General features: G+C 37.6%; 1 pseudogene across 1 annotated transcript in view; it reads left to right on the top strand.

Moving 5' to 3' along the window:
• The first annotated feature begins 4,328 nt into the window (after positions 1-4,328).
• The window catches only part of LOC143569824 (ABC transporter C family member 8-like), a 42,647-nt pseudogene continuing 21,031 nt past the window's right edge, over positions 4,329-25,944 (top strand). The window contains exons 1-3 of the transcript XR_013141799.1: positions 4,329-4,577; positions 4,675-4,995; positions 5,215-5,301. The product of XR_013141799.1 is annotated as an ABC transporter C family member 8-like (transcript). The remainder of the gene's footprint in view (positions 4,578-4,674; positions 4,996-5,214; positions 5,302-25,944) is intronic.

The raw sequence follows: 25,944 nt of genomic DNA, 5'->3' as shown, positions 1-25,944 counted from the left end.
ATCCTTACCGAAAGGTGCAACCCCTGAAGAGCATAATACTTTGACCGCAACAGTGAAATGCCCATCCGTAACTTTCCGCAAACATTGTTTAAAATTGGCGCCCAACCCGGCGTTTTCAGACTCGGGGACAAACGCATCACCACCCGGGGCATCTGCTAGGGATTGGTCAAAAAGCGATATAAGGAGCTCATTTCTTCGGATTAGGTCTATGTTATTTCCCAATTTTTATAAATCATCTCCAATCAGTTTATTTGAATAAATAAATAATTACTAGAAACGGTAGTTTGGCTATGATGATTCACATAACCTAATCCGAAGAATTGACACAATTGAACGTAGTATACCTAATTACCAGTTCGTTAACTTAACATATATCTATGATTAATGGCAAATGGTTCAATGACAATAAGAACTTAATCCTAAATGATGTTGAACACGAACCAAATAATTAATTATAAACGAAAGTCCCAGAAAAACAAATGTTTAATCAATTCCAATAAAATATAGATTCAATCAAACAAAAGATTAATCAAAACTAAATCCCAATACATAATGTTCATAATAATAATCATTTCATATGCAAACCCTACACCTAAAGTGGCCACGAGCGGTTTAGCCTTGCCTCTGCATCATGAATCCTTCAATTGGTTGGAAGGATGAAACCATAGAAGAATTGATGATCGGGAAGTGTATTGATGGTGGATAATCACTTCCCAATACCCCAAAACGGCTTGAAGAAGTTAAGTTTTCGTAACCCTAAGGTTATGTTTATATATGAGGTCAAAAACCTCATTTCCACGTCCTTTTACAAACTTGGCCGCAAATTGTGCTAATGGGACCGTAAGTTGCGGTCTTTCTGCCCAAATTGTTTGATTTGTGCTAGTACTTGCGACCCTTCTCATCAGTCAAGACCACAAATTGTGTCCCTGGTGGTGCAACTTGTGGCATGTCTAGTCTTTTTCATTTTCCCTCCATATCTTGACTACTGGCCTCGTTCATCTTCTATTAACTCTTGAGTATCATCCCAATAGCTTCCATTAAGCTCCATTTAGCTTCATTAAGCACTAACGCACCTGTGATCATAATAGATCTCAAAGTAATCGTGTCCGATATGTATAAATAGCTAAAGCACACGATATTAGACATTAAATACACATTCTTTTACCCACTCATCAATTTCCTTGAAACACTTCTATCCTCTAGACTATCCCAAATCAACCTACGTGGAACACTATCGTATGTCTTTTATGGGTCAATGAACACCATATGTAGGTCTTTTCTTGTTCAATCTATACTTTTCCATCAATCTCCTTAAAATGTGTATCGCTTTAGTAGTTGTCCATCCTTTAAACCAAATTAGTTTACCTTTTCCTTTTGTATGTCCATGGAGCTTAATCTCTCTATAGTTCCCACAACATTAAGCATCACCCATCTTCTTATAGAGGGAAAGTACGACAATAATCCTCTACTGCCCTGGTAGTTTTTCAGTTTTAAAAATACGATTGAACAAAGTAGTTAACCATTGGACTCCTTCCTATCCCAAACATTTCCACACCAAAATCGGTATGTTATCTAAACCAACCACCTTAGCTCTTCCCGTCTTCCTAAGTGTCGTCTTCACCTCTTCATGTGTAATACGTTGACAATACTAGTTTTTTGTTACCACCTTTGAGTGTGTGTTTGACTAATTAAACTGAGAACGTGAGTACATGGTTTTTAAAGTAAAAACCTAGCTTGGGAACTAAGTTACCAGAATAAAGGAAACAAAATAGTATTGAGAAATATGTCCTTCCTATATCTCCCCTAAGTTGGAGCATGAAGATTGCAAATACCTAACTTGTCTAATAACGAATGTAGTTTCTTTTCACCGATGGGCTTTGTGAAGATATCAACCATAGCCCATAGGACACATAGTATCAATATGTAAGCCTTCAAAATTTCCCATTTTCTCACAAAATAACAATCTATTTCCTCGTGCTTTGTTCTTTGGTGGAAGACTGAATTACTGACAATACGTTTAACCTCCAAGTTGTCACAAACAATTGAGTAGGGCGTTTTGTTCAACTCATAAGTCCTTCAAAAGCCCCCTTAGCCACAAGACTACACTAACAACAGAGACCATGGCTCGTACTCGGCCTCCACTAATGAACGCGAAACAACTTCCTGTTTCTTTGACTGTTCTTCTGTATGGACATCCAAGCCAGTTGAGTCACTCTAACCAACCAAGTTAGTTTCACCTTCCTTTGTAAGTAAAGCCCTAATACAATGTAGCCTATATGTACCTTAGGACCTTGATGACACCCTAGGGTCCAATACAAACTGGCTAAGCACATTATTATTATTATTATTTATCTGAAATAAAAAGTTATTATTATAGTAACTATTTAATTGAATTAAATTATTATTAATTAATGTTAATAATTTTTATTTGATTCAAATAATCGAAAATGGTTTTGGATTGGAAGGGATGAAAAGTGAATGCGTTTTCTTGCCCAGAGTTTTTTCCCAAAGAGGTGTTGGTGAGAAAATTATTTACCAATATAGTGTTCGTTAAGAAATATTTACTAAAATGGTGTTTTTGATATTTTTTTATTTCTCATTCATACTCTTATTGGATGAAACTAAGATGATCTCATGCCATGTCTCTATTTTCCTTTTCTTTTTTGGAATTCATAGTAATAAAAACTTATCCGATTGAGCATGTACTGAGCATGTACCGGAACTTTTAATAAACCTATATGACTAATAAAATCTATATTTAAATAGAAAGCTATATTTAATGCATTTTAGGATAGATAAATATAAAATATTTTGGAAGAAAAGAAACCTGTATTTAAAAAATTATCCCGTTGAGCACTAAAATTCTCATTATGACCTGTATTTGAAAAAAAAAATAGTGTTAATAAATTTTTAAAATTAAAAAAATATATAACTATTTTGGAAACTAAAAATAAACGATCTATTTGATAATTTATAAACCAAATCAAGAATATTATTAAGTAATATATTTCATTTTCGTGTAACATTTTTTTTACTAGTTCCATCGGTTTTATTAAAAGCTTATCCCTTTGAGCACTTTAACTTTTAATAAACCTAGATTTAAATGAAACCAATATTATAAAACTATTTTTAATTTTTTTTATATCATCAAAAATAAAAACTGTGTTAGAAAAATGAAGCTCAACATGTATTTAAAGATTCACAAACCATATCATAATTTTTTTTATAACCTGTTTATATTTGTATAAACTTTTTTTCTAGTTCGTTGGTGTTCAATAAAATAAATATTAGTTAAGGCTATTATTTAAACTTGTACTTTCGATTAAAAAATAAATTATACGTTTTAAAAAATGTTGTTTTAGTATAAAACTTGATTACATAAATATACAAGGTTTTGTATATAAATAAAAACAAAGTATGAACTCCACAAAAAAAAATCTTAAGAGAAGACGTATACATGTAAAATCTTATTTATTTTAAGTTTATATTAACATTATTATTTTATGATAAAAATAAAATAGAGATATTCACACGTGTCCATCTTAGTTGCAACCAATTGTCAACAAAAGTATGAGTGAGAAAAAAAATTTATCAAAAACACCATTTAAATATTTCTCAATGAACACTATATTGGTAAATAGTTTTCCCATCAACACTCCTTTGAGAAAAAACTCGATATAATGGAAAAGGGTGAGGTGGTACTGATGCCGAGGAAAGAGTTATAGGATGAGTGGGATGGAAAAGATGTATTTGCTCCACCCATAGGATATGGTTTGTTAGCTTATATATAGATTATTAGGTGAACATACTTTGTATGTTCACTCAAGTCGTTTTTCAGGTTTATTAATGAGAAAAGATTTGTGAACAGCGTGTTCGCAAAATCACCCTCGTGCTATCTGTGTTTTTATACCATTGAAGAGGCTTCAATTATGACAATGTATGTTTTCACCAATAAACATTGAATATTTCAGAGATTGTTTCAATTTTGAATACTAATTGTATTTGATTTTTGTTTCAGTACTATGCATGTAACCTTATGATTCCTGAAATAAATATTTGAACACTAACACTGTGATTCTAACATGTTTTGATCTACAAGCTGATTACTAACCGATATATAAGCTATCTGCAGGGGGGAGCCATACTTTGTCCGATCCCTTGTTGGTTGAAGAAAATTCAAGCCAATTAGAAGAACCATACTTTAGCAAATTGACTTTTTCTTGGGTGAACCCATTGCTTAATAAAGGTTACAAAAAACCGCTAGTTCTCGATGATATCCCATCTCTAGAATCCATAGACCAAGCCGTGGTTGCTGATGAACTAATTCTTTCTTAGTTGATGATGAACTAAAAGATGATTTAGTGCAACTAGGCCAAGAATTGGAGAAACCAGATGTTCGTATTGGAATAAAAGATGGGAATTTTGCATGGGATCCAGAATCGCCTATTCCAACACTTAGTGATGTAAATCTTGAAGTGAAATGTGGTCAGAAAGTTGCCATATGTGGATCAGTTGGTGCGGGAATATCATCTTTGTTATATGCTATTCTCGGAGAAATATCCAAAACTTCAGGAATAGTAAGTTGATATATATATATATATTGGTACTTGTTTTACTAGCTAGTAATCATTTTGTATTTTATATGACGATACGTACGTCATTTAATTGCTGCAGGTGGATATTTTTGGATCAATTGCTTACGTTAGCCAGACATCTTGGATTCTAAGTGGTACAATTCAGGATAACATATTGTATGGAAAGCCAATGGATAGAAATAAATATGAAAAAGCCATAGAAGCTTGTGCTTTGGATAAAGATACTGAATCTTTTACCCATGGAGATCTAACAGAAATAGGCCAAAGGGGGATTAACATGAGTGGGGGTCAAAAGCAAAGGATTCAACTCGCACGAGCAGTATACAATGATGCTGATGTTTATCTTCTAGATGACCCTTTCAGTGCAGTAGATGCACACACTGCAACAACCCTTTTTAAGGTAAAATTTTGTCCAACCTTCGCCACTGTATCTTACTATCAATTTTTGAAATTTTTTTACGTCAATGCGATATACGTATTTGTTTGTTTCCTATAGTTGATTGTGAAAGTGAATTCCATATACGAGATATAAGAAATGCAATTTGATTAGCATTAACCTTTGAACACCAAATTATGTTCAACATTTCTTGACAGGAAATTATTAAATTTTTCGTTTCAGGATTGTGTTATGACTTGTCTTGGGGGTAAAACTGTCATTCTTGTCACTCATCAAGTGGAGTTTCTCTCATCTGTTGGCAATATTATGGTAAGCAGGATTAAAATTATCGTTATTATATTAGGATCTTTTTACATATATACTTCTAAACCATCTTGTTATATGTCATAATATGGTCTTTATCCTTTTAAAACATGAGGATTTTCATTTTTCTTCCCATTAGCTAATAATAAATAAAATTAATTACTAACTAATTATCTAAGTCAAGTCTAAGTCTATTTCATTGTATAAACAAATTGGAAAAAAATTATACTTACTTTAAAGGGATAATTCCCAAAATAGTTCAAAATAGAAGAGAGAAGACCAAATTAGTCCAAAAGTGATTTTAATTACCAAACTAGTCCACTAAATTAATCGGGAACGTGAGATTGAGAATCGTGACGTGAGTTTTCTTAACCCGTCACAGATTGACACGTGTAAAGGTGACATGAAAGTTACAACCAAATATGTCTGAGCCGATAGTTTTCACGCCAAAAGCATCTTCTGAAAAACCATGGTTTTCGAAAGAAAGTTAGCGGCCCCGTGAGTTCTCAAAAAACGCCGAAATTCGCGTTTTTTTGAATTTCGTCGCCTCCGACGCATTTCGGGTAAATTTCGTCTACTTCGTGAAATTTTGAAAAAGTTGGGAAAAAAAAGGATTTTTTTGTCGTGAATTGTCTTGTCCGATGAACTTCAAGAAAGTTTAAAAAAACCGATAAATGTACAAAAAATTTTTAAAAAAACGATAATTTACCTATAAATTTTATCTCCTCCGTTAATTTCCATAAAAATTTTTATAAATCCAAATAATGTGTATTTTAAGCTTGTTATGTTATGCATTCCTTTATATGTTGTTCCATTTCAACAAAAATATCTTGTTAAAACAATGAAATTTAAGAGAGGTAATAGGATTGAAGCTGTTGATATGGGTTCCGGGTTTGTAGGTTCGTTTTATGATGGCAACATAGTGTCATGGGTTGGGAAGAAGACCTACATCGTTCAGTTCCGTACCCTGCTTGAAGATGATCAGTCCGGGTTTCTTAGAGAGTTTGTGACAGCGTGGGCCTAATTCTGGGCCTAATTCTCACGGAATAGATATTTTTATACAAAAAACCATCGGATTCAAAATATTTGTTAAAAAAAGTCATCGGATCTTACAACGTGGGCCCAATTGTCACGAAAAAGATAAGTTTCATATTTAAAACCATCGAAAAAGATAAATTTAATATCAAAACTTATCGGATCTGACAACACTCATTTCAATGCAAAAAAAACATGAGTTTAATATCAAAATTAATCTTTTTCTGACAACTTTTTATGCAAAAAAACATAACTTTCAACTAAAAACCATCGAATTTAAATATTTTGTAACAAAATCTATCTTTTCTGACAACTATTCTTTTTATGCAAAAAACGACGAAATTTACCTCAAATGCGTCAGAGGCGACGGAATTCAAAAAAACGCAAGACCGATTACTTTTGAAAACTCACGGAGCCGCTAACTTTCTTTCGAAAACCATGGTTTTCGGAAGATGCTTTTGGCTAGAAAACTATCGGCTCAGACATATTTCGTTCTAAAATTCACGTCACATTTACACGTGTCAATCTGTGAGTGGTTAGAAAAACTCACGTCACGATTCCCAATCTCACGTTCTCGATTAGTTTGGTTGGACTAGTTTGGTAATTAAAATCACTTTTTGACTATTTTCGTCTTCACTCTCCTATTTTAGACTATTTTAAGAATTTTTCCTACTTTAAATCATCATATTACGTTATGTTTTCTTTATTCATTCAATAGAAGAATTAAATTGTTTATGTTTTCAAACTATAAATAATTATATATTGTACATTTGAGTTTTAAAAGGATATATAAAAAAATTGCAAGAACATGCATAAATATCGCCACACATAACCTAGACATGTATACTATGGTTGAAAAAAATTAAAACATATGTACAATTATTATGATTGTTTTTTTTAATAAAAACAATCAAAGTAAAAAGTAGAAAGATTAAATAAAATATGAAATGTTATGTAATTCAATTAACCATATACTATATAAAGTAATTAGATTTAAATACTTCCAACTTCATTTGTTGGCCAGGAACACTTTCAAATATATAACACTATATTTACCATTACTTCGAACTTTCACATATTTTCTTTCGACACTCTTAAAGTAACGAGACACCAATTCCCTTAGTTTTATTGCCGAGGTTGCATTTTCTTTAAGGATGTGGCATGCATCATTAAGTGTAATATTATTTAAATCAAAAATCCTTGAAAAGCCAAAGCCCCAATCTTAAATCCCTCACCGTAGTGTCTCTCCACATAAGTTCTCGGATCTTCATTACCATAGCCAATACCATCACAACTGCACAGCAACTGCCCAACCACCACACACATTGCAGTCTCTCTCTCTCTTCTACTCCACCGTAATCAGCCACCATACCATCACTAGTGCCATCATTTGAACCACCACCACCACTTATACCATCAAAACCATCTAAACCGCCGTAAGTATCTATTTATTTCCCCATCACCATAGATTTTCTCTCTCTCTCTCTCTCTCTCTCTCTCTCTTTAGGTTGGGAACTCGATTTAAAGGATACATCTTCGTCTCGTCAGAAAACGAGATGGCCTGATGGTTAGTTCACGAGATGCTTTCGTACTCGCTGATGAGGCGTAGTTGACAACGAAAGATGATGATGTATTGGTGTATGAGACGACATTGGTGGTGACAGAGCGATTGGTGGTGGGGTGGGTTGGTGGTTGTAGAACAATAAATTTCCATTAAACTAATTACAATACAAATGCAGAGGAAATAACAATATATTGCAAATCAATATATAATTATGAAATTAACTATAAAAACAAAAGTACAAAAATAAACAAAAGCGAACTAAAATGGTGCTGAGGATTTTTGTTAAAAAGAGATCCTTTAAAACAGATTTGGGCCACCCAGAACCCAGGGGGTACATCGTACAACTGAAACAGTATGTACCGTTCCCGAACTCTACCTGAAATGAGAGCGTGGAGGGTCGAGAAAGCCGTAAATGAATCTGAGTGCGTGAAATGGGAAGGGGTTCGTGTTTTCTGGAGTTGTGTGTCTTATCTTTCTGGCCACTCACACTTGCTATATAAAGTAGTTTCAAGTGATGGTTCACCACTAAGGTGTCACACATGCTGGTATGTTGGGTTTAGGCGCTAACACATGGCCCATGACTCACCATTGCTAACGACACTTGTCACACACATGATAGGAAGTGGACACATGGCTCATACATACTTATAGTGTTGACACATGGAAGCTACCACACAACACTTGTCATAGAAGATCAGATGCGACGACACTTGTCACACCTATTGTAAGACCCCATTACCGGTGCCTCACATTTGGACGTTGGATTTACTCATTAACGTAGTTCTAATAATTAGAGTGAATAAAAGCATTCGCGAAATATAAAAACTTTAAATAAACATACATAACAATCCAAAACATGTCTTAATAAACATACTGTCTTTAAAACATAGCTAAATAAACGTCTTGGATCTTACGATGCCAGCTTCTTATTCAATGCCAAGTGTTCCCCTCAAGCGAGCTGCCTCATCCTACTCATCTGCGTGCATACTAAAAGTCAGCTACGCTGAGTGAGTTCTAGTTAATCATACATCATACAATACATACGTACTTATACATTTTCGTTCATACTTTCATACTTCCATTCATACTTACTTACGTTCATATCTTACGTTATAAAGAGCATTACGCCCTACTTCCTCGAGTATTATTAGGGCCCAGTTCCCTCTTGCCTCGAATATTAGTAGGGTTCGATTCGCTAGTTCTCGAATATTAGTAGGGTTCGATTCCCTCCTTCCTCGAGTATTATTAGGGCCCGGTTCCCTCTTCGTAACCATACAACCGTACATCATACCTCGAGTATTATTAGGGCCCGGTTCCCTCTTCGTTACCATACAACCATACATCATACCTTGAGAATTATTAGGGCCCGGTTCCCTCTTCGTTACCATACAACCATACATCATGCATCGAGTATTATTAGGGCCCGGTTCCCTCTTCGTTACCATACACTAACCTTCTTTTATTTACCTTATAACATTCATACATATAAGCATACATATCATTCTTACATTATACATAACATTTCAACTTGTCAGTACGTGCAATATCCGAAGATCGTTCACGTACCGACGGGCCATCATTCATAACTTTCACATAATCACATAAGGCATACACTTATCACTTAGGATAAGTGTATTGACAATCACATCGAGTATACACACAGCCCCGAAAACATAACACAGAAATGGGACTAGAAACTCACCTGAGTTCTGTTGCGTTCACTGTTAATCGTAATCCCTCTCTTTAATTGAACACGGCTAATTGTTAAATATATATTTGTCAATTAACCGTATAATCGATTACGTTGGTATTTTAGTTAACCAACACCTTTTCTAGGTTGGGCTTGATTGTCTAATTATACATGTGGGCCAATTGGTTAGATTAGGTCTACTGTTCATCTTATCATCAGGCCAAGGTCAACAGGTACTTGACCGAGAACCTCTTGGTGACCGAGAACCTGAGTCACCGAGAACCCAGGTCACCGAGAACTCTCGTTGACCGAGAACCCGCACCTGGCTGAGAACACGTATTGACCGAGATCCCATTTTTGGCCGAGGACATGGGTTGGCCGAGAACCCTCAATCTTGGTCGAGAACCCTCAGGGTAGGTGTGTTCAGCTCACCTTTCCATTTTTACAACTTTCACCTAGCTCAGTAACCGTTTTATGGCTCATATCACGATCTTAACCACTTTTCATACCCATTTTACACCCAGTATCATCACGGCTTCAAGATCTAACCCATTATAGTCATAAAGTGTAGACCTTTATAGTGTTAAAATGTAATAAGCTAGATCTAGGGTTCATTTATGAGTCGCATATCGTCATAAGTCCATTAAGTTCATTTAAATCATCAAGTTTGCATTTTTATGAAACACCTAGACCCGATCGACTCTAGGGCTGTTCAAAAAACTCACGGCTCGAAGTTCGCTCAAAAAAAGCTCGGAGAAAGCTCGCTCGAAATCGGCTCGATTCCAAACGAACCGAGCCTAGCTCGACTCGATTTCTAAACGAGCCGAGCCTGAGCTAGCCCTTGCTCGACTCGAGCTCGCTCGATTGGCTCGCGTAAAGTCGCTATAAGTTTTTACAAACCTTTAAACTTGTTTTAAACTTTGATGAAACTTGAGGGGTGTTTTGAAACTATATAATATATATATAAAGAAAAAAAAACCTAACCCTAATCTCATTATACTATCAGCCGCTCCATCTCTTCTCCCAAGCCGATTTCCGGCGTCGTTTTCGGCGACACTTCTGGCCACCCCGTCTCCCCGACGCCAATCTCCAGCCACCCGCCTTCCCTCTCTCGGTTCTCCGGTAACCCCCACACCCAAAAGCCCCTTCTCTCCCTCTCCGGGTCGTATTTCCAGCTACCGGAAAGCCGGACGCCGTGGCCGCCGTGCTCCGTTCTCTCTCTCTGCTCTCTTCGTCTCTCTGCTCTCCGATATCTCTTTTTCTCTCTTTCTTTCTCGCCCTCTGTCTCTCTCTCTCTCTTGCCGTACTCTCTCTCTCTCTCTCTTCTTACAAGTAAATTCGAGCTAAATCGAGCCGAGCCAAGCCGGCTCGATTTAAAACCGAGCCAAGCTTGAGCTCAAATTTTGAGCTCGATTAAGATTCGAGCTCGAGCCGAGCCAGCTCGAGCTGGCCTTGGCTTGGGCTCGGCTCGGCTCGTGAACAGGCCTAATCTACTCTAGGGTTAAGTTTCATGGCAAACTGTTCATATAAACGTAACCTTTAAGGTAAAGAACATACCTTTTTGATGTTTCTAGGTTACGACTAACTTTGATTATGAACTTGGATCTTGTAGCTAGCTTGAATATCGAGGATAGTTCAAGGATCTTGACTCGCTTTACCTTGGATCCCACTTTCTCTTGCGGCCGAAAAGGAAGAGGGTGTGTGTGTTTAAGGTATAGGCAAGGTGTGGAATGGATGGAAATGGAAAGGATTAGGTTTTAAGGGGTATTTATACTCCCTTAAGCCCATGGACCTAAGGCCAATCTTTCCATTTTAGTCCATGATTAATCCATCTAATTAGCCTACTTCTTTTTCCCTCTTTATTATTATTTATTTACTAACTCAAGTAAATATTTCCCTTATAAGAAACAATATATAAAATATTATTGTTTGAAATTCGGGATGTTATACCTATACACTTGGTGACACCACATAGTATCTGACAATGGACACATGCCACACTAGCCAGTCCTACCACATAAAAATACTAAGACGGCTCTCGGTGATGCGATTGTGTGAAGTGCAAACTACGCCATCAAAGCGCCACATTGCGCACATCGCTCTTCGCCCGAACATGTGCCCTTGCGCGAGCGCGTCGGGTTCCCCGAAACCTTGCTCATGCCACTGAATGTGTATTGTCATTCAAGAATACATCCTTGAGAGGTCTCCTTATAAGCCACTTCATAATTTCTCATTCTATCAATGTGAGACAAACTCATTTTCCAGTCTTTACCAGTGCGGGACAAAACCACTTTCCATAGTTCCTATTCTCAACCATACAACTTAGAGTGTCGATTTCGCATTCATCATTCTTCTACCGTAGACATGTTTGCAATTAATTTAATAGTAACACCTACTAATCAATATATGTGTCCAAAATTTTCAATAGTGGCCAAATTTAGGGTTTCGTCTGTTGCTAGGTGGAATGGTCTGACGGTGAATAGTGGTAGCTGATGTTGGTGGTGGACGTAGGGTTTGTGTCCGGTTATTGTGCTTGCTGCTGGAAAATGAAATGAATGTGAAGCGGATGGTAGTGGTAGGGGGTATGTCTATAATAAGTTTGAAGGAGAGAGATAGAGAGACTAAATAATGGGGAATAATATAAACATACACATGCTACATCATTACAGAAAAGTGTCAGTGTGTCACTTCAACAATAAAACTAACGGAGTTAGTCTTCCGTTAATTTGGAAGTGTCAGAAGAAAATAAGGTGAATGTTAGAAGTGATTGAAAACATTCAGTTAGTTAGGAGCGTTCCCGACCAATAAGTGAAAGTTTTGAGTATTTAAATGCAGTAACCCTTTTCTATATGATATTAAAACTTTTAGAGGATATAGGTATAGTAACCATGACATTCATAAATTGGTATAATATTGTATTAAAATAAAATTGTAATACAAAGGTAAAATAAATAACATTGTACTATTGGTTACAAACAATGTTGTAGAAATCGGTAGGCGCTAGTCAGGTGGTAGGGTAGGGACAAACGATTAATCGAAATTAATAAGGATTAGTCGGAATTAATCGGATTGTAATTTATATGTATAAAATTTCAATATTGACCGTTATTGGACAAATGAGGATTAATCAACGCCAAGTTGGTAGACTAGCGATTAATCGACGTCTAGTCAGGATTTTACAACTCTTGTTACAAGAGAAACTTAAAAAAAAAGACATGAACAAGAGAAGAAAGAAATGAAAGTTGACGATTCTTCTTCAACATGGGTCTCCTAAAAAAATTAGGCTTCTTCTCAATAAGAATGTGTTTGTCTTATAAAGTACAAAATATGATTGAATGTATAGTGTCGGGAAGACATTAGCGCGTGAAACATGTAGCATGAAAGTGCTCCGATCATTAGAAACTTGTTATGGTTGATTTGTGGTGGGGTTATGAATAATCCAAGATATGCTTAACGGTGGTTTAAACTAAGGCTTCGACCTTAGTTTTATAGTCGAACCTAATGAAAAACAAATAATACTAATTTTCATGGGTTGGTACCGAAAATACGTGACTGAACCACGTGACAGCACTTGTTCCCCCTGATCGTCATTTTAGTCATGCAAAAACCTAGTTAAACTAGATAGCTATAGGAAGTCGAGTATCGTATCCACGAGAAACATGTGGCCAGTATTACACTTCTCATTTGATTATTTATTCTAAAAATTCATTTAAAATTAACTAACTTAAGTGGATAGTCAATGTTAAGCAAAATTTGAAAGATGGATTACAAAAAGCAATTAAACTTGATTAGAAAACAATAATTTAAAAGTTGTAAAGCAGACTGAATAATCTAATTACTATAAATTCAAAACCACATAGACATTGTTCATCAATTAAGTTTGATATAATTAAAAGACCTTGTGATTTGGTCATGCTAATTAAGAGAACTCAATTCGACCAATTGACACAACTGAATACGATTTAATCAGTTACAAGTTCATATATAAGATTCAATCCCAATCAATGGTTAATGGTAAACGAATCATTGATAATTAAATCAATCCTAAAACGTTGATGATTTCAAACCAAATAACTAAGACATAAATGAATCCCAGATAAACAATTTTTTAATCAGTCATAAATAAACATAAAAGTTTGATTAACCAAATGACTAATCAAAACTCAAATCCAAACATAAATAAAAAAACAAATTAAATCAAGTTACTAGCGCAAACCCTACACCCGGATATGAGTATAACTGGTCTAGCCTTGCATCTTATGGCGATTTATTGATGGTTCATAATAGTCCAACTTGAGGAACCGTGCACATGTTACTTAGACACAATAGAACTCAAGTTCATTTATTTACCTTTGATATCGTGAGGTCCGATCCACCTACCTAGGCTTAAACCCGGGTATATGACACATGAGTGAGATTTAAGCGTGCGACGTCAAACCGAAAGGACATTTCTCCCTTATTTTTCCTTTTTCTTTCTTTATTTTATTTTCTTTTTGTTTTTTTTTCTTTGCAACTAGTATTTTTTCACCTCTTTAGTTTTTCTGATTAATTAAAGTGAAGGTGTCACAGTAAATGAAATATGGCATGTGCTAAAGGAACCATTCTCAACCTCTTTTGTCAAGGTTCGATTTTTAACCATAAGCACCAAAAAAGGTAACAAAACGCATATCCATTTATTAAGTTATTGCAACATTTTAGGTTTAGGTCGAGCCGCTATGTTTTTCTATCCTAGAGATCTAATTCATGTATAAGCATCATCAACCAATTCTGTATCATTTCTCATAGATGCGAAATTCTTATTCATAAAATGAATATTAACTGATTTTTATTATTTAAAAATTGCACATGCAGAAATGACCAAATACTAACATGCAAAATAATAAACTTAAATCATTTTTGACAAAATTCATAAAATGAATGAGTTCACCATTGTGACAAGATCATCGAGTGTGATGATAGATCTTCAAAGTTTATATCAACAATCTGCAAAACTCAATAAAAGGCGTGTGGACGTAAGTTTTTTACGTTGCGATTAACACACAAGTTTTAAAAATCTAGCAAATATTTAAAGCTCTTTGATACTTTATAACCACTTGAACCACATACAAACCCCTCGGTCCCAACTTAAAACATTGCATTGCCCCTAATGCAACATTTAAGAATGAAATTATAGTTCGATAAAAAATGATTAATTTTGAAAAATAAAATAAAAAAGAAACTACTAACAATAAAAATTGAAAAAAAAAACATAAAACTCACTTTTGTAAGAATTATGGTTGCATTTAGCGTATGCAACAAGTCTTTTAAACCCCTTCGGTAGATCCGAGTGGATGAGTGAATTTTTGTGAGGATTTCTATCGTACATACCCACAAAGTTCTTCGGGCTCTCTCGAATAGCGCTAAATTTTAGGTCCTCAGCCTAGACAATCGCTGATATCCCACCGATCAACAAGCATGAACTGTGTGCCTTAGAGCTTTCCAGCCCATCTCTCATCCCTAGCTCTATAATTACATTAAATTATTATATTTATGTATTCTAATTAATTAAATAATACTTTTTATACATTTATTATCTCAATTTTGTATGATCTCTACAACAAATATTGAAAAGTAATGAGGACAAACAAAGTTTCCTTAAATTTAAAAAAAGATCGTTAACTTCTCTCTCTAGTCTCCTCTACTAACAACCACTCAAAATCCTATCCTATAATTTGCAAAACTCTCTCAAAAATTAAGGAAATGATTGAGAAGGCTCTTAGAGATAGACTTGGTAGTCAGAAGGGTATACGCTTGTATGTATTATATATTGAATTGGAATGTTACAAAGACTATTAATAGGAAAAACAAATACACTTTACACCCTCTAATATTTAGTAATACATAGAATGTCTAATATGCCCCCTCCTCCCCCCCCCCCCCCCCGCGCAAGCTAAGGCCGGGAAGTGACCTGTAGTTTGGATCGTAAGAAGATAAACCATTGTGAGGGTAGTGGCTTTGTGAAGACATCAACAGTCTGATCATACGTAAAAATAAATTGAATCGAGAGTTTTCTTTGAGTAGCCTTCTCTCGAACAAAGTGAAACTCCACCTCTACATGTTTTGTGCGTGCATGAAAGACTGGATTTGCTGAGATAAATATGTAGCACCTAGATTATCACACCATAAAGTTGGTAGCGTCTTAGAAGAAACACGTAGCTCATGCAAGAGTGTTTGGAGCCAAGTAAGTTCAGCAACCGTGTCCGCTAAGGCCTTGTACTCGGACTCTGTGGATGACCGAGAGACAGTTCTTTGCTTTCGGGCAGACCAAGAAACAAGTTTGGATCCGAGATATATAGCATACCCCCATTGGATAGACGGTCATCCGGGCAACCAGCCCAATCAGCGTAAGAAAACGCACTTAGAAAGTTAAATGCCAAGTTTGTATAAGCGTGTAAGAGTGTCCCAGAGTTATGTTTGATTAGTAGACCGTAAGCGACCGTACCTTGCAGGTATCAAAGTATCCGTTTAAACTGCTGACCAGTGATTTTCGGTGGGAGAATGCATAAATTGGCACACTTTATTGACAACGAATGTGAGATCCGAACGAGACAATGTGACATATTGTAGGGCACCAACTATCAGACGATATTTTATCGAATCAGCAAACGGTGGACTGTCACCAAGAGCAAGGTTGGCAGTCGTGGTGATCGGCGAATTAGGCACTGGTTTAAGAGGCCAGCGCGTTCAACCAACTCAAGTATGTACTTCTTCTGTGAAAGAAGGATATCAAAGCCCTTGTTGACAATTTCAATACCAAGAAAATAAGACAAGGATTCTATATTGATGTGTGAAAATCGTATATAATATTAAAAACCAAGTTTTACCGAATTCACCTAAAAAAACACAATCGGCAAGTGTACCGGTCGCAATGTAGTTAGCAAGTAAGAACGGATATCGAACCTAGGACACAATGGGTAAACTCTAATTATTAAACCTAAAAGATTACTAACCTAGACTTTCTTTTGATTTTTTGGAATTTTTTTTATATTAATTAAACTAATAAAACTTAACTAATTATAATTTAAACTAAAAATAAAACTTTATAAAAATTGGTTTTTAAAACAAATATGAGAAACGACTACCTAGGTAATGGAATCCTACTAGTTAAACTTAATAGCTAACGAACTTGACTTGGTTGAAAAACAATACCTTAAAAAAATATGAAACTAAAGGCCACTAAAATACGTTAGATCGCCTCCCGGCCTCACCAACAACACCCTAAAACTCTAATGATATGTGAAGCTCAATTGTTAAAGGGTTGGATCACCTCCCAGTCCCACCTTACCTAATAATACTATGGTACCCCAAAACCCAAATCACCTCCCGGCCTCTTCGGATACAATATATATTAATATAAAGGGGGTATTTTTAATTGACTTGAACACAACTTATATCACAATAATCTAAGGGACCTAGGATAACTCACTCCCGTGCAATTATCACCCAAACCCGCAAAAGACAAAGATGACACAACACTAAATTGCCTCTCGGCCTATCTAGTGAAAGAATAATAAAAATCTAGTAAACTTTTATAAATAATTCCTACGGTTATTTCGACCATAAACCGCAAACAAGTTGAAAACACAAAGTAAACAACCTAATCATGTGTCTAACAATCACCAAAAAACTATCAAACACAAGTGGAATAAATATTAAAGTAATAAACTAGATTCTATTACGCAACAATATTATGACCAAACCAATTAAAAACTTTTACCATAATACCAAATCAATCAAAATCAAATAATAGTTCGTCAAACCATTAATATAAACTAGTACTCAACCAAAACCTAGATAGTATAAAGTATTTAGCTACTCATAATAAAATATGAAACAAAAGTTCACAAAAGTAATTTATAATAAAAAGTTAATCAATCGAACCAACTATGTATTCTTTTCTTGTTCGGCTGACCTTTTCCAATTGTCTACAATGTAGACTTACCTTATATATATATTAGAAAACTTGAGTTGTTGTGGCAGATGTCCACGTGCAAAACCAAAAAGAAACCCTCCACTCCAGATTATAATATTTTGTGTGTTCTTGTGTCACAGGCGCCAACAACCCTTAGTTAGCGTGAGGGGTGTGGGGCTTCAACGGGGGCGCTAGAGCCCCTCCGCTCGCGCCCCCAGGCGCTAACACCACACCACCGAGGCGCTAACAGGGGCGCTAACGGGGCGCTAACGCGAAAAACAATGCAGGCGTGAACTGGTTAGCGGGAGAAGAGAGAGAGGAGCACACCTTTTGAGGTATTTTGGACCGTTGGGAGCCGAAAAAAACAAAAAAAATATATATTTTCTATATAGGTTTACGGAAAAGAGCCGTTGAGCTCATATTAAATTAAAAAAAAAATATTTTCTTAAACTATAAATATATCAATCAATCAATCATGCCCAGTAAAATCCCACCGACAGCAAAGCTATAAGTAGGGTCTGGGGAGGGTGGGATGTAGGCACACCGTACCTCTATCCAAAGGAATAAAGAGGTGGCTTCCAGAGAGACCCTCGGCTCTAAGAACATGCGTATGAAGCAAAATAAAGGAAAATAAAGCAAAATAAAGGAAATCAAATTTTAACAGTTATATAAAAACTACTAGTAATTATAATAATATTAATATTAATATTAATATTATTATATAATATTAATAATAAGATCACAGTTTAACAGCTATATAAAAGCTAATAATAATAATAATAATAATAATAATAATAATAATAATAATAATAATAATATATGCAAGGGAAATACCATTATGGTATGTGGACTAAATAAGTTAAGTCTAAGCCCTAAGGTATTCAATTCTCTCTAAAAATCCTTAACTTTAATTCTACTTCTCCACGAATTCCTATCCTCAACCATGTCCTCGGAGAGGTTTAGGTCTATCAAATCATCCCAAGTTAAACTATAAATATATACCTTTATAAAATATACTTCATTTCAAAATTATACACCTTTCCTCCTAAAATCCTCTCAAAACTAACACAAAAAAAATGTCGATGTTTAAATATACTTATAAAAAAATAAAAAAAAAAAATTTTCGCTGGAGCCCCTGCTGGAGCCCCTCCACACCAGGGCCAGGGCTCCAACGGGGGCTCCAACAACCCCTTTATCCAGTTTCTCTCTCTGCCACACGTCATAATATTATTGGTTGGAGCCCCTCCGGTCTCGCCCCCAGGCGCTAACACCACACCACCGGGGCGCTTACGGGGGCGCTAACGCGAAAATCCATGCAGGCGTGAGCTTGTTAGCGGGAGAAGAGAGAGAGGAGCTTGTTGAATTTTAGAAAAAGAGCCGTTGGGCTCTTATTAAATTAAAAAAAAAAATTTTTTCCTATATAATACCCATTTCATCCATTTTTATACCACAACTTCAAACCTTCACCCAAAATCAATTCATCTTCTCAACTTTTTTAAAAAAAAATGGCTGGAAATTGGTACCCAAACCTTGATTCGGATTATATTGACGACGATTTATGGTCGTCACCACACCAACCGATGTTTTATTCGGAGCCGCAAGAATCATCCGGCTTTCAACCATCCAACACACAACCGTCTCCTAACTTTGTTGTTCCGGAGACACAGGAATCACACGGTGAAGCTACGGGACCAAAAAGACGCGTCCACCGGATAAAACAACTTGCAACGGACGGGTCGGGACCGGCTTCGACTCCGAGGACGAAACGGAAAGCCACTCCGTGGTCATCGGATGAGAAGGAAGCCTTGTGTCGGGCTTGGATAGTCATTTCTGAGGATCGGCGTTGCGGTAATTGTTTTAACATTTTTAAAGATGATTTTTAATAAAAAAGTTAAATGGAAATCTAATTTATTTATTCATTTTGCAGCCGACTACCAAAAGAGCAAGATTTTTTGGACAAAGGTCAGGGAGACGTTCTACATGCTCGTTGGGAGTACAGAGCGGAACGCCGATATGATTTCGGGTCGGTGGTCCGAAATCAGAAAATTTGTCGGCTTGTTTACTAATCTTTTCAACAGGAACAACGGTCGTATGAGACCAAGTGGCAGTGATGATTTGGCGGTTTACAATTTCACGGTCGAAGAGTGGAAGCAGGAGTGTTTGCGGAGGTATGGGATGGTGAAGACGTGGGACGATTTATTGTTGTGGGAGAGGTTGAAAAGGTGTTCCAAGTGGGTTGAGCTGGTGGCGCCGGACTTTGATGCGGAAGTAAGGGCGAAACGGACTAAAACTAGTTCGTCTGGAGCGTATAGCACTTCAACCGGGTCGGATTGCCGCGTTGGATTCGACCTAAACATTGCGGAGGAGGAAACGTCTTCACCGCCGAGGAGGAGGCCATTGGGAAGGGACGCCAAGGGGAAAAAACCGGCTGAGGGGGAAGCCGTAAACATCGCCAATCTTGTTGAATCCCTCAATAAATTCAACAAAACCATGGAGGTGGTCTCTAATGACAAAAAGGAAAAAAGTCGAATGAGAGATTTGGACTTTCTTACTAGAGAATTCAGTAACCTAAATCCGGTCGATCAAATGCTAATGGAAAAGCAAAAGGAACGTATCCGAAAGAGGCTGATCAAAGAAGACCAAGCCGAAGAATAAGAATAATGTTTTTTTTAGTACTTTAATTTTTATTTTATTTTTAGATATTAATGTGTTTTTTTTATTAATGTGTGTTTTTTTTAATAATTTATGAGTTTTTTTAATAATACGTTGTTTTAATATATTTATAAAAAAATAAAAAAAAATTCGCTGGAGCTCTTGCTGGAGCCCCTCCACACCAGGGCCAGGGGCTCCAACGGGGGCTCCAACACCCCCTTATCCAGTTTCTCTCTCTGCCACACATCATAATATTATTGGTTGGAGCCCGCGTTAAAGCCCCCCACACCCCTGAGGGGTGTGGGGCTTCAACGGGGGCGCTAGAGCCCCTCCGCTCGCGCCCCCAGGCGCTAACACCACACCACCGGGGCGCTAACGAGAAAATCCATGCAGTGAGCCTGTTAGCGGGAGAAGAGAGAGAGGAGCTTGTTGAATTTTAGAAAAAGAGCCGTTGGGCTCTTATTAAATTAAAAAAAAAAAAATTTTCTTCCTATATAATACCCCATTTCATCCATTTTTATACCACAACTTCAAACCTTCACCCAAAATCAATTCATATTCTCAACTTTTTTTAAAAAAAATGGCTGGAAATTGGTACCCAAACCTTGATTCAGATTATAATGACGACGATTTATGGTCGTCACCGCACCAACCGATGTTTTATTCAGAGCCGCAAGAATCATCCGGCTTTCAACCATCCAACACACAACCGTCTCCTAACTTTGTTGTTCCGGAGACACAAGAATCACACGGTGAAGCTACAGGACCAAAAAGACGCGTCCACCGGAAAAAACAACTTGCAACGGACGGGTCGGGACCGGCTTCGACTCCGAGGACGAAACGGAAAGCCACTCCGTGGTCATCGGATGAGAAGGAAGCCTTGTGTCGGGCTTGGATAGTCATTTCTGAGGATCGGGGTTGCGGTAATTGTTTTAACATTTTTAAAGATGATTTTTAATAAAAAAGTTAAATGGAAATCTAATTTATTTATTCATTTTGCAGCCGACTACCAAAAGAGCAAGAGTTTTTGGACAAAGGTTAGGGAGACGTTCTACATGCTCGTTGGGAGTACAGAGCGGAACGCCGATATGATTTCGGGTCGGTGGTCCGAAATCAGAAAATTTGTCGGCTTGTTTACTAATCTTTTCAACAGGAACAGCGGTCGTATGAGGCCAAGTGGCAGTGATGATTTGGCGGTTTACAATTTCACGGTCGAAGAGTGGAAGCAGGAGTGTTTGCGGAGGTATGGGATGGTGAAGACGTGAGACGATTTATTGTTGTGGGAGAGGTTGAAAAGGTGTTCCAAGTGGGTTGAGCTGGTGGCGCCGGACTTTGATGCGGAAGTAAGGGCGAAACGGACTAAAACTAGTTCGTCTGGAGCGTATAGCACTTCAACCGGGTCGGATTGCCGCGTTGGATTCGACCTAAACGTTGCGGAGGAGGAAACGTCTTCACCGCCGAGGAGGCGGCCATTGGGAAGGGACGCCAAGGGGAAAAAACCGGCTGAGGGGGAAGCCGTAAACATCGCCAATCTTGTTGAATCCCTCAATAAATTCAACAAAACCATGGAGGTGGTCTCTAATGACAAAAAGGAAAAAAGTCGAATGAGAGATTTGGACTTTCTTACTAGAGACTTCAGTAACCTAAATCCGGTCGATCAAATGTTAATGGAAAAGCAAATGGAACGTATCCGAAAGAGGCTGATCAAAGAAGACCAAGCCGAAGAATAAGAATAATGTTTTTTTTAGTACTTTAATTTTTATTTTATTTTTAGATATTAATGTGTTTTTTTTATTAATGTGTGTTTTTTTTAATAATTTATGAGTTTTTTTAATAATACGTTGTTTTAATATATTTATAAAAAAATAAAAAAAAATTCGCTGGAGCCCTTGCTGGAGCCCCTCCACACCAGGGCCAGGGGCTCCAACGGGGGCTCCAACACCCCACTTATCCAGTTTCTCTCTCTGCCACACATCATAATATTATTGGTTGGAGCCCCCGTTAAAGCCCCCCAGACCCCTCAGCCTAAGGCTGAGGGGTGTGGGGCTTCAACGGGGGCGCTAGAGCCCCTCCGCTCGCGCCCCAGGCGCTAACACCACACCACCGGGGCGCTAACGCAAAAATCCATGCAGTGAGCCTGTTAGCGGGAGAAGAGAGAGAGGAGCTTGTTGAATTTTAGAAAAAGAGCCGTTTGGCTCTTATTAAATTAAAAAAAAAAAAAAATTTCTTCCTATATAATACCCCATTTCACCCATTTTTATACCACAACTTCAAACCTTCACCGAAAATCAATTCATATTCTCAACTTTTTTTAAAAAAAATGGCTGGAAATTGGTACCCAAACCTTGATTCAGATTATAATGACGACGATTTATGGTCGTCACCGCAGCAAACGATGTTTTATTCAGAGCCGCAAGAATCATCCGGCTTTCAACCATCCAACACACAACCGTCTCCTAACTTTGTTGTTCCGGAGACACAAGAATCACACGGTGAAGCTACGGGACCAAAAAGACGCGTCCACCGGAAAAAACAACTTGCAACGGACGGGTCGGGACCGGCTTCGACTCCGAGGACGAAACGGAAAGCCACTCCGTGGTCATCGGATGAGAAGGAAGCCTTGTGTCGGGCTTGGATAGTCATTTCTGAGGATCGGCGTTGCGGTAATTGTTTTAAAGTTTTTAAAAACGATTTTTAATAAAAAAGTTAAATATAAAAGTTAAATGGAAATCTAATTTATTTATTCATTTTGCAGCCGACTACCAAAAGAGCAAGATTTTTTGGACAAAGGTTACGGAGACGTTCTACATGCTCGTTGGGAGTACAGAGCAGAACGCCGATATGATTTCGGGTCGTTGGTCCGAAATCAGAAAATTTGTCGGCTTGTTTACTAATCTTTTCAACAGGAACAGCGGTCGTATGAGACCAAGTGGCAGTGATGATTTAGCGGTTTACAATTTCACGGTCGAAGAGTGGAAGCTGGAGTGTTTGCGGAGGTATGGGATGGTGAAGACGTGGGACGATTTATTGTTGTGAGAGAGGTTGAAAAGGTGTTTCAAGTGGGTTGAGCTGGAGGCGCCGGACTTTGATGCGGAAGTAAGGGCGAAACGGACTAAAACTAGTTCGCTGGAGCGTATAGCACTTCAACCGGGTCGGATTGCCGCGTTAGATTCGACCTAAACATTGAAGAGGAGGAAACGTCTTCACCGCCGAGGAGGCGGCCATTGGGAAGGGACGCCAAGGGGAAAAAACCGGCTGAGGGGGAAACCGTAAACATCGCCAATCTTGTTGAATCCCTCAATAAATTCAACAAAACCATGGAGGTGGTCTCTAATGACAAAAAGGAAAAAAGTCGAATGAGAGATTTGGACTTTCTTACTAGAGACTTCAGTAACCTAAATCCGGTCGATCAAATGTTAATGGAAAAGCAAATGGAACGTATCCGAAAGAGGTTGATCGAAGAAGACCAAGCCGAAGAATAAGAATAATGTTTTTTTTTAGTACTTTAATTTTTATTTTATTTTTAGATATTAATGTGTTTTTTATTAATGTGTGTTTTTTTAATAATTTATGAGTTTTTTTAATAATACGTTGTTTGAATATATTTATAAAAAAATAATAAAAAAAATTCGCTGGAGCCCCTGCTGGAGCCCCTCCACACCAGGGCCAGGGGATCCAAAGGGGCTCCAACAACCCATTATCCAGTTTCTCTCTCTGCCACACGTCACAATATTATTGGTTGGAGCCCCATTAAAGCCCCCATTAAAGCCCCCCATTCAACGGGGGCGCTAGAGCCCCTCCGCTCGCGCCCACAGGCGCTAACACCACACCACCGGGGCGCTAACGGGGGCGCTAACGGGGCGTTACGCGAAAAATCATGCAGGCGTGAGCCTGTTAGCTGGAGAAGAGAGAGAGGAGCTTGTTGAATTTTAGAAAAAGAGCCGTTGGGCTCTTATTAAATTAAAAATTTTTTTTTCCTCCTATATAATACCCCATTTCACCCATTTTTATACCACAACTTCAAACATTCACCCAAAATCAATTCATATTCTCAACTTTTTTTAAAAAAAATGGCTGGAAATTGGTACCCAAACCTTGATTCAGATTATATTGACGACGATTTATGGTCGTCACCGGACCAACCGATGTTTTATTCGGAGCCGCAAGAATCATCCGGCTTTCAACCATCCAACACACAACCGTCCCCTAACTTTGTTGTTCCGGAGACACAAGAATCACACGGTGAAGCTACGGGACCAAAAAGACGCGTCCACCGGAAAAAACAACTTGCAACGGACGGGTCGGGACCGGCTTCGACTCCGAGGACGAAACGGAAAGCCACTCCGTGGTCATCGGATGAGAAGGAAGCCTTGTGTCGGGCTTGGATAGTCATTTCTGAGGATCGGCGTTGCGGCAATTGTTTTAACGTTTTTAAAAACGATTTTTAATAAAAAAGTTAAATATAAAAGTTAAATGGAAATCTAATTTATTTATTCATTTTGCAGCCGACTACCAAAAGAGCAAGATTTTTTGGACAAAGGTTAGGGAGACGTTCTACATGCTCGTTGGGAGTACAGAGCGGAACGCCGATATGATTTCGGGTCGGTGGTCCGAAATCAGAAAATTTGTCGGCTTGTTTACTAATCTTTTCAACAGGAACAGCGGTCGTATGAGACCAAGTGGCAGTGATGATTTGGCGGTTTACAATTTCACGGTCGAAGAGTGGAAGCTGGAGTGTTTGCGGAGGTATGGGATGGTGAAGACGTGGGACGATTTATTGTTGTGGGAGAGGTTGAAAAGGTGTTTCAAGTGGGTTGAGCTGGAGGCGCCGGACTTTGATGCGGAAGTAAGGGCGAAACGGACTAAAACTAGTTCGCTGGAGCGTATAGCACTTCAACCGGGTCGGATTGCCGCGTTGGATTCGACCTAAACATTGCGGAGGAGGAAACGTCTTCACCGCCGAGGAGGCGGCCATTGGGAAGGGACGCCAAGGGGAAAAAACCGGCTGACGGGGAAGCCGTAAACATCGCCAATCTTGTTGAATCCCTCAATAAATTCAACAAAACCATGGAGGTGGTCTCTAATGACAAAAAGGAAAAAAGTCGAATGAGAGATTTGGACTTTCTTACTAGAGAATTCAGTAACCTAAATCCGGTCGATCAAATGCTAATGGAAAAGCAAAAGCAACGTATCCGAAAGAGGTTGATCGAAGAAGACCAAGCCGAAGAATAAGAATAATGTTTTTTTAATACTTTAATTTTTATTTTATTTTTAGATATTAATGTGTTTTTTTATTAATGTGTGTTTTTTTAATAATTTATGAGTTTTTTTAATAATACGTTGTTTGAATATATTTATAAAAAAATAAAAAAATAATTCGCTGGAGCCCTGCTGGAGCCCCTCCACACCAGGGCCAGGGGCTCCAACGGGGGCTCCAACACCCCCTTATCCAGTTTCTCTCTCTGCCACACGTCATAATATTATTGGTTGGAGCCCCCATTAAAGCCCCCCACACCCCTCAGCCTAATCTGGAGTGGAGGGTTTCTTTTTGGTTTTGCACGTGGACATCTGCCACAACAACTCAAGTTTTCTAATATATATAAGGTAATTCTACATTGTAGACAATTGGAAAAGGTCAGCCGAACAAGAAAAGAATACACAGTTGGTTCGATTGATTAACTTTTTATTATAAATTACTTTTGTGAACTTTTGTTTCATATTTTATTATGGGTAGCTAAATACTTTATACTATCTAGG

Source organism: Bidens hawaiensis, unplaced genomic scaffold (genome assembly GCF_021521415.1).
Source record: "Bidens hawaiensis isolate Kalapana, Puna unplaced genomic scaffold, B.hawaiensis_p1.1 tig00024657_1, whole genome shotgun sequence".
NCBI lineage: Eukaryota > Viridiplantae > Streptophyta > Magnoliopsida > Asterales > Asteraceae > Bidens > Bidens hawaiensis.
The sequence above is the reverse complement of the archived record's forward strand: the minus strand, read 5'-3'. Positions and strand labels throughout refer to the sequence as shown.